Source organism: Numida meleagris, chromosome 10, assembly GCF_002078875.1.
Source record: "Numida meleagris isolate 19003 breed g44 Domestic line chromosome 10, NumMel1.0, whole genome shotgun sequence".
NCBI lineage: Eukaryota > Metazoa > Chordata > Aves > Galliformes > Numididae > Numida > Numida meleagris.
This window is the reverse complement of record NC_034418.1, coordinates 8,232,796-8,242,795: the sequence shown is the minus strand read 5'-3', so window position 1 is coordinate 8,242,795 and position 10,000 is coordinate 8,232,796. Positions and strand designations below refer to the sequence as shown.

Genomic DNA, 10,000 nt, shown 5'->3' with positions numbered 1-10,000 from the left:
ACTGTATACATAGCATAATGAAATGGTCTACATCCTTTCAAAGAAAAATTAGGTATTCCAGCACATAGCTTTAGAAAAGCATTGTTCGGAAAAACCTGCATTTTTTCCCAGCTACCATGTAATTTGTGAGATGCATTTTTAAATGATCTGCAACTGCAGCAGGCTTCATCAGTCAGATGATACAGATAGATAATTCACCAAACTGTCACATGATCTTCCATCAGTCTAAAAGATGTGAATATATTGCCACAAGCTTTGGGAATAATGGGTGCACCTGTTTACAGTGTCACCTCTGTTTGCTAATTGTCTCCTTGAGCTACATTTTACTTCTAATGCATTTATTTTTGACAGGCAGTGTCTATTTAGAAATCACATTACTTCAAGTGCAATTGTTCTTTTGTCTATCAAGTAAATGAAGTGTTGTTATACAGATTTCAGGTTCTGATTAGTGAAGTATCAGCACACCACAAAGGTCAATCAGTTATTTACCTGAAGTAATAGAAGTACGACAGGCCGCCTGGATATCCTCTAGATCATGGTATAGCTCACGTTAGCATTAATATTAGATATACACCAAAGTATATGTATATGCACCTTTCTTTCCAAGTGCATATTAAGTAAATGCAGTAAGTGTTCTAAAACTTACAGTATAGTATATACAGAGTAAGTTAGGAAAAGAAAGCACTGAAATGGAAATGTCAGTGCAGACCCAGCTCCTCTGCCCAAGTATTGTGAGGTCATGGCGAAGACGAAGGAGTCAGTCCCGCCAACATTTTGGCAATGCTGTGTGTGCACGTGCCACACTAACAGAACGAATGTTTTAGAAACAGGGGCTTTTTTACTGTGCTTCCTTCTTTAAATAGAACAGGGAAGCAAAATTTAGTTAAAGTTACTTGCATTAGCTTCAACTAATAGGATGCCATAAAAAAATTAAGATGAGCCACTTGAGGTCTAAGAAAGACCACAGGGTTTTTTTTTTTTCACACCCATACCCTCGTGTCTATGATGTTTCCAACATTCAGCTAAATAATGCCTCAATAGGTACAAAACCATGTCTTTATATACAACTATACTATCAAACAAGAAATTTTGAAAACCTAAATCAGCACATTGATCATACAGCCACTTCACTGCATATATATTGATCCTACACAAAAAAAGAAAAAGTAGCATTTCAACTTTTCATTACTGATGTGGAAAATAGCACTACTGGAGTAGAAGCAGTGCTTTGCCAAAGCCTCCTTCTGCCTGATGTACCTCTGTCCAGGTTCCACCTCCCCACTCTCATGTGAGGACAAGTGGCAGAGAAGTGTACAGGAGCGATGCTGATTTCTCAGAACAAAGGCAAGGTCCACAGCTAGCGCCTACCCATCCTCACCCAGGTCAAGGTCCAGACTGGTCTCTGTACACACACAGCCACTTCTCGGGTTTAAGAGAGAATTCCAGCCACCACCACTGCTCTACTACTCACAGTTTGCCAAAAGAAACAGACACAAAAAGCCATGCTTGCCTTAAGTCACATTCTAAATTGGCTCCCAGGAGCATTTCCCTACCTTGTTCACTAAAGCACAGTGTATGTTTTCTCAGTGTTTAGCATATGCTAGGTAACCTGAGCAGGACTCGTATTGTTTCAGTAGTTGTTTTTCTAAAGTATGTTCCCATCAGGACCATAATTACATGCAAAATACTAGAGTTAGAGTATTCATGGAGTCACTTAAATTTTTCTCTTAACAGTTTCTAGCAAGATTACAGCACATCTTGAAACAGAATTTGGAAGAAATCTTAAATCTTGGTCACAGATGCAAACTGATGATAAAGTTCAAATGACTCAGAGTTAGTTTATGTATTCCAAGACCCAAAATGCTACAGAAGAATCCTTCCTGATGTATTTTGAAGAGCATTTTTCAAGTATTTCTGCAAAGGTAAGCACAACTTAGATAGAGTTAATCATTCACAAGCATCTTACATACCTGCATTTATGACTCAAGCTTCCGGAAACCGGACTCTGAAGTTCTCAAGCAATATTTCTCCACAGCTTCTGAAGTTAAAAATCACAAGTACCATACACTTTGCAGCAACAGGACTGAGCCTGATGTTGGTCTAAGAGGCAATGGACATGGACCTGTCATTTGCTCACAAGTCCAAGACATCTCCTTAGGGAGATCCATCTCCTACCATAGCCTGAAAGTGCGCATTTTCCACAGAATTGACTTATTTTCTGCAGAGTTATTTAATAATTTTACCTACCCCAAGAATTACTGCTGTTTTCTTTCACAACAACCAGCCATCTTTAGAATTACTCGACGTACAGAGAAGTGGATACTCTGCAGCAACAGAGCCTGCTTGCCTAAGACCAAATCCTGCAAAGTGCTCTTTTTGCACACAGTCTCCTTGAAGTCAGTGAGGTTTCTTGAATGAGCTCTTCACAAGAGTAAAAGGATCAGGTCCTTAAACACCAGAAAGTGCAGACAGCTATGTCAGCATAAAGCATCGAACAGGAGGAGGTCTCCACAGTGGTGTGAAGTACAGTCACCTACCACACATGGTTAATGGGATGTGACAGGCCAAATTCAGATCAAACATGAACAGGGACACTTCCCTGCCTGGAACAAAACCTGTTGAAGAGGTCTCAGCTGTGCATCACGTGTCGTATGAGGTAGCAGCAATGCAATTAAGCATCATCACCAATGAATTACCAAAGCTTGCCAGCATGAAGATCACCAAAACGACACAGTCACCCCAGAGACACAGGACGAGCATAACCCCCACCTTCCAATGGCCACAACGAGACTGCAGGTGACCTCCCAGCACTGGAGCCTGCAAAGTCCTGGGTGACCAGGGAGAGATGCAGCACCTCAACTTCTGGACCTCTGAACCACCAACAGCGGAAATATTTAATGCTGCTTCAGTCACCACATTTCTCTTCTATTTTAATATGTATTTTAATATTGGAGCGAAGGGGGTGCAAGCGCAGCTCATCCAAGCAGAACTAATCCCCCCGTGAGGATGGGCGAGTCCCCCAGCTCTCACAGCAGAGCTGCAAGGCGCCCTGGTTAGCTGGGGTTGTAGAACAAGGATCAACAACAGCACATTTCAGCTGGGGGCTGGCTCCTCTTCCCCCCGCCACCACCAGGGATGTGCGGGGCGGCTGCGGAGCACAGGGAGGACGTGCGCCCACTGAGCTACAGGGAAGCACGTGGGTGGCAGCAATTTAAAAAGCAGCTGTGTGTATGTTTTTCCTGGTTAGTCTGTGAAATCACGAATGGTGGAATCAGCACTGCAAGCTTAAAACCACGCTAACCCACTTGGCTGCGTTTTGTTGTTAACTTTGTGTCTAGGTTTCTCCTTATTTTCTAAACACAGAATTATTCCTCTGCCGCAGCTACCTCCTTTCATTAAAAAAAAATAGAACTGAACTAAATATTTCTAATGTAGTGATAAAATAGTGACGAATGAGAAAGTATTATAAAACAGGACATTTGTGGCCAGAGCCTTTGGAACATTCATATTGTTACATATATTTTCTCTAAGTAATCAGGAATGTATTGGTATTTTGAAATTATGTATCCCTAATAACACAAAAGTACTTAAGAACAGAAATAGACAGTAATGGAAAATGCAGTCAACTGTTGACAACATATAGAATTTCAGAAAATAATTTACAGAGAACAGCACAGCAGATGAGTCAAAATTTTCTCAAAAATATTTCTTGCCTCCGATAGTCCAATGTAATTCATTTTCTATCTCTGTTCATTAATCATTGTTAAAATTAGTGATCCATTTCTTCCACTCTGCCATCTGCACTCAGCTTCGTAACAAACATGACACCTTCCTGCATAATAAAACCTGACAACTACGAGGATGCATTTCCAAATAGCTTTCTGCATATTTGCACCTCTATAACTGATTCCGTTGTCAGACAAAAGTGGATTATTTAACCAGAGTTCTTTCTTTATCAATTCAGTACACAGACGTGTGCTTGTGAGGGAGTGCGTGTGCATGTGTGTGTATAAAATGATCAAGTAAAAATCAGTTAATTTGAATTAAAAACAAAATATACCGATATCTTTGAATTCTCACAGCAGCTAAATCTGATCATGTATATGTTCATTTTAACCTTGTACAATGAAGCTTAAGGATGTAATGTTTGGATTGGTTTCATCTTGTAAAGTTTGCATACACAAGAATTATCCTGACACTCCAATTTCCTCCAAAAGAAAAAAAAAAATCATATCCAGCTCTGTTGTTCCTCAGCCTTTGATCACTGACAATTTCAAATAAATATTTTTAAGGTAAGACGAAATATCCAAGCAGTGAGAAGATATAAAAAAAAAGTGCACAGATAAATAATTAAAATTCAGGATGTCATTTCCATCCTGCTCAGGCTAGCCTTCTAATCTCCTGGTGGCAGACGGGGACGGAGAACAGGGTGAGGCTCTTGGTCTCTTTCCATTCCATCAACAGACTTGGAAAGCTGTGGCAGCAGTGCGTCTGAGTGGTCCTTTCATAAATGCTAATTACACTTAGATCCCACTGATTAACAGAAGCTGCAGTTCTCAGCACACTGAAAATCAGGCTAATGGTGGGATCATCAGGCCATGGGCATGCAAGTCAACGGGAACCTCTCCACCGACCATAAGGAATTTGCTGCCATGCTTACAACTCTGCTCAACAGAAGCCAGCCAGCCAAGCAGGGAGCAGAGCCGGTGAGTTATGGAAGCCTCACTCTTCTGCTCAAATGCAGCAAGCACAGAGACCGCACAAGGAGCACTAACAACACAAAGTGCACACCAGAATCCTCTGGAGGCTAAAGCTGGTTAGCAAAGCCCATGAAAACCCTTTCAGACCAGCCTGAGAAGTACACTGGAGAACTAGAGAAGAACAAATTTTTCCAACAGGTAAGATTAGCATTCCAAAGTAACTTTAAATAATCATGCCTACAACAAGTTCTGCAGAGTTCTGCAGCTGCCTTGTAATAGCAGGCAGAAAGATGTTCCTAAGGTGGGAACTTCTGTCACTTTTTCAGTCAGCTCCCTCAACTTTAAACTCATATCCACATACACATCCACACCCATGTACACACTCCAAGCCAGGAGAGCCGTGGCCCTGGAACAGCCCTGTGGGCAGAGAGGCACCCGCTCCACACACGCCTTGTGGTTGCTAGGAACAAAGACGGAGAGGCTCTTGGGCAGAGCATGGAGGGCTGACAGCATGCCCTGACAGACAGTGATAAGGTCAAGAGGCCACTAAATCTGGGCAAGCTGTCCCAGTTCTGGATGTCCCCATTTCCCATTATTAAATGGTGATACTGACACTCACATGCTTTGCGACGTGCTGATGAAAAAAAGCTAGATGGTTTTCAGTAGCACCACAGATTGTGACACAGTTTTATCCATCCTAGATGACAGGTTGGATATTAGGAAGAACTTCTCAGAAGAGCGGTTGGGCACTGGAATGGACTGCCCAGGCAGGCAGTGGAGTCACTGTCCCTGGAGATGCTCAACGAAAAGGTAGACAGAGTATTTAGGGTTTAGTGGGCAATACTGTTGGCAGGCGGATGGTTGGACTAGATGATCTTATAGGTTTTTCCCAACCTTAATGATTCTATAAGGAAATGGTATCGGTACCACCCAGTTAACAATTATGACATCCCAATTTCCATCTGAGCACCACCATTATTATCATTTCTCCGATAAACCTGTGACAGAAACTGCTAGTGGAGAAAATATCTTCCATTGCTCACAACTTAAAGAGCAATTAAGCTTACATAGTATACGCATAATTGTGGAATATATGTTGCAACGTTTTTTAATAGATAAAACACGAAGAGGAACTGTAGTCCAAGCCTAGCAGGCCAAATTCAAATTCAGGTACCTCCTTCAATCTATGCCATGAGAAGCAGCAGAACGTTTTAAGGATCAAGGATCCAATTCTGCCTTCAGACTTATGCTTGCCACTTCCACATGCAAAACATGCCAGCATTAGATCCAAAGTTTCTGCTAGTATTATTTCAGAAAGTTAAGCCATTCTCATACTAAAGGAAGTTAGAAAAAAAAGAAGAAATCAATCTATTTTTTGATACAACAGCGTCTAATACCAACAGCAAACGTATGTCACTCTTCGGAAGAAAATCTGCATCTGACATGAAAGTGTCTGTTCAAAATTTAAGCCAGATGTGATACAGAACAGCTGAAATCTAAAGTTGGAAAAAAAACAAGATTTATAAGAGATAGCAACTGACTCCTCCTGCTAGCTACCGGAAGGGTAAAAGAGCCCTCTTTAAAGCGTATGAATTTTATTTTGAGGATTGGGTTTTTTTGCTTTGGGTTTTTGTTTTTATTATTTCCTTTCAGATAGGAAACGGAATGTCTAGCCTACTTATGAATTTTATGTATTTTCTTTTACAGCTCTCAGTAAGCATTTGAGAACAACTACCAACTATTCCTTTTATTCTTCACTTGGAAGAAAAAAAAAATCAAACAGGCATTGTCTCTATAGCTGCCTCTTTTGCCTTTTAGTTTCCTTTTTTCTTCACATGTCTGCATACTGACACATTCAATTTCAGGTTATCAGCACATCTGAATTACAGAATACTGATGGGGATAGAGGGCAGGCCTCTCTGGACTGATTAGCATCATTTAAGAAAGCATTCACTTGCTTGCTTCATTGGCTGCAGGGATTCCATGATGGGTGGCCTTTTAGCATTAGAAGTCAATATGGAGCAATCTCATTTGAATTAAATATGGACAAAAGAAAAGATTTGATTGTGGTTATTCATAGCTAACCTTTTAATTTTGCAAAGCTCTGAAATTTGGGGGTTTGTAAGCCATAAAACTTAAATATACTTAGTTCTTCATTTCTTTTCAACTCGTTTCTCTTCTCCTCCTCCAGTTTTTATATACTTTTTAATTTGTGCAAAACTTAAACCAGAAGCTTATTTCAAAAGAAATGTCTGGATGAATATTCAGGAAAACCTTTTAACCTAGTTAAACCTACACTGACTATAAAAGGAGGAATGCCTGATTCTAATCCATAAATGTATGTAAATCCACACTGAAAAACATATTTGTCTCTATCAGACTCATACTTGTTTCCGAATGGGCCATAAATGCAGCCAAGTATTTCATTAACACAAATAATTATGTATGGCTAGTCATATTACGACCTTTGTTAACAAGAGTCTATCTCCTTTAAATCATCTCTGCAATGATTTAAAGAACAGCAACAAAATCTGATCATAAAAAAAAAAACAGATTTCTAGTCTCGTATTAAAGTAGAAATTATTATATGAACTGAAACATAAAACACTAATGACACGTTCCCACCAACTGGTGAAATCACAGAAACGTGTAACATCAGGCTGCAGAGAAGAGCTGAGAGAAAATAAGTAAATCCTAAGTTTTCCAAGAGATTAAAAGAAGTTAAGTATAAAATTTGACTTCCAAGTAGATGAAAGCACTAAAAGTGTAGCCAGCCTCCCTGAATATCTGATCGCTCTGCTCTTGAAGACAGTGGGAGTGTTGCCATTAACTTCAATGGAAGCAAAATCAGACATTGAGAAATGAAGTGGAAATGGCTTTTGCTGAGCTGGGCTGCCTGCCATGGTGTGGGATAAGCTCAGCCTATGAGGAACACAGGATAAATATCACACTACTTCGAGCACATGACTTGTCCCTTTGCCACCTATCCCAACAGACTAGGCTTAAATTTGAAATATATAGTTAACTGCAGTCCAGACAATTTCATTGATATCCTAATGAAGGAGAAAAGTATTAAAGTCCCTCAGAGGATGTCTCATAGAACAAGATTCCAACAAATCATTCCTGCATTGCAGACACCACTGAAACAGAAATCAAGATCTGTTTAAAGCATTTTCATGGATCATGTTAAAGATTAAATCAGCCCCATAAAAAGCAGCAGCAAAACACTACCTGCACTTACATCTTGAAGCTGTTTTATGGAAGTTAAGCCTGGAATCATCCAAAGTATTCACAGAATTGCTCCTGTATTCCTGAAGATTTGAGTTCATTCGTGCTGTTGTAATTTAAAGAGCACCTAGATGAAAGAGAACGGAAGGTAGGGAGCATATTTCCTGCGGAACCATATGCATTTAACTTTTTCAAATTCTACGATCTACTGTAGCATTCAATAGTTTTAAAACTCCAATTTTGATTTCCCTCCTGTCCTTAACTTATTACTTTCCCCCAAATTCTGATTTTTGGTTTCTTCCCAGGCAGCATACCAGACCTCTGCACTCTCATGCAGCACGACATCAGCAGCATCCTTCTCATGCATTTTGTCCATTTTTAAACAGAATAAGTCTAAATAAAGAAATAAAAGCGCTGGGGAGTACTTTCACTGCAGCATAAGCATTCTAAAAAGGCCCTTCGCAAATGTTTGCAATACGCTTTATACTGCAAGCCAACGTGCAACTTCTAAACTACACCACCACACGTAAGAAATTAGAAATGTTGAGGGCTGTTGAACGTTGAATTTGCACAGTGCATCTTCACAAAGTTATTTAGCACAGATGTTTCTCTAATTGTGATCCACTGGAAAAACTCAAAGTGTTCAATGGCCCTCACACTTCCACCTGCAGAGCAGTACTGGTCTAGTACAGCAGTGCAGAGCTGTATCACACAAGCAGCAGCAATAGAGGCTGGATCAGACTTTGTAAGGTTTCCTCAAATAGTGTTATCCTACTTTGTTTGTGAAGGGGTGTCATGATTTTGTTGTTGTTTTTTTTTTCTTTTCGTTTACAAAAAGACCCACATATTAAAAAGGGGTGAAATAGATTTTACATGCCTGGCTTTGAACCTGGGAATCTCCCACAGTGCAACTAATTGCATTGCCAACAAGACACAGGAGTACACCCACAAGCAGCATAAAATGTAACTGTGAGGGGTGTGATGGTAAGTCTTTATAAATAATACATTCATCCCAAGGTGCACTTGTGTCTATGTTGTTAATGTAGGTATTTTTCATTAGCAGCTGTAAAGCTATCTGGGCAGGTGAACATCAATATGCCTCTAAAGACAATAAAAATGAGGAAACAAGGACAGGACTTGCTTCTTAAGCAGAACGGTTAGCTATACTCAGTTCAAGCAACGGCCAAAGAAAGTAGATCTCATTACAATGACCCTAGATCTCTTCTTCACACACATGGCCTCAGAAATCCCCAGGACAGCATCACCCTGTTCTGACTTTCAACAGCAGCAGCACATCCCATTGAGCAGAGACAGGCAGCACTTCCCTGTCTGCGGGAAGGGATGAGCAGAGCGCAGACAGCCCAAGTGTATGTTTAAAGAGCACTGGGCCAGAACCAAGGGCTTCACCGTGCTGTCAAGGTACGAGCAAGCACGTAGAGCAGGCACTTAACCTCCCCTGCGAATCCCCAAAAAAGGATTAGAGAGAACATTCTCATCCAAGGAAAAAAAAGAGGAGAGTGATCAGAGGAAAGATCTAAAGAAGATAAGGATGACACAATTTTTGATATTAAAAGCGTCATTTAGAATGGCTATCAGCACACATTGGACTGCGGCAGTATGTAAGCCCTAAGTGGTAGGTTGCCGTTTTTGCAAAACACTAATCCATAATGTGGACTCATATTTTGAGCCATAAAAAGTGAGGATAATGGCTAAGTTGTCATTTGAAAATTGGCTGCAGTAACTGCACAATACGTTTTCCAAAGCATGTGAACAATAACATGACAATTGCTCCTGACTAGATAACCACTTTGTGCTGCTGTCCCATCAGATCCAACAAACTGATTTGACAAATTCAACCATGTCAGTGATTCAGCAGGAGAGCAACCAGGATCACTTCACTGCTCCAAGAATCTATCTTTTTTACAGTTCCTGTCCCTAAGCTATCCCTACAAGTATCTCTTTTGCTACAACTGCCTTACCCATCTCCAGTTCCCCATGGAGTTTCCCAACTATGTTTCATCCTTCTGGTTTTCACTCCTGTCTTAATCTAGGTGATCACTTTTGCTCACGTG

The 10,000-nt window shown here is 40.5% G+C and overlaps 1 protein-coding gene across 7 annotated transcripts in view; it reads right to left on the bottom strand.

Moving 5' to 3' along the window:
* Positions 1-10,000, bottom strand: part of ZNF536 (zinc finger protein 536) — a 328,996-nt gene that overhangs the window by 284,983 nt on the left and 34,013 nt on the right. The window contains exon 2 of one of the 7 annotated variants that reach the window (XM_021408610.1): positions 7,942-8,055. The exons of the other annotated variants lie outside the window; for them this stretch is intronic. The gene's annotated coding sequence lies outside the window, so the exon portion shown is untranslated. The remainder of the gene's footprint in view (positions 1-7,941; positions 8,056-10,000) is intronic. 7 annotated transcript variants of the gene reach the window in all.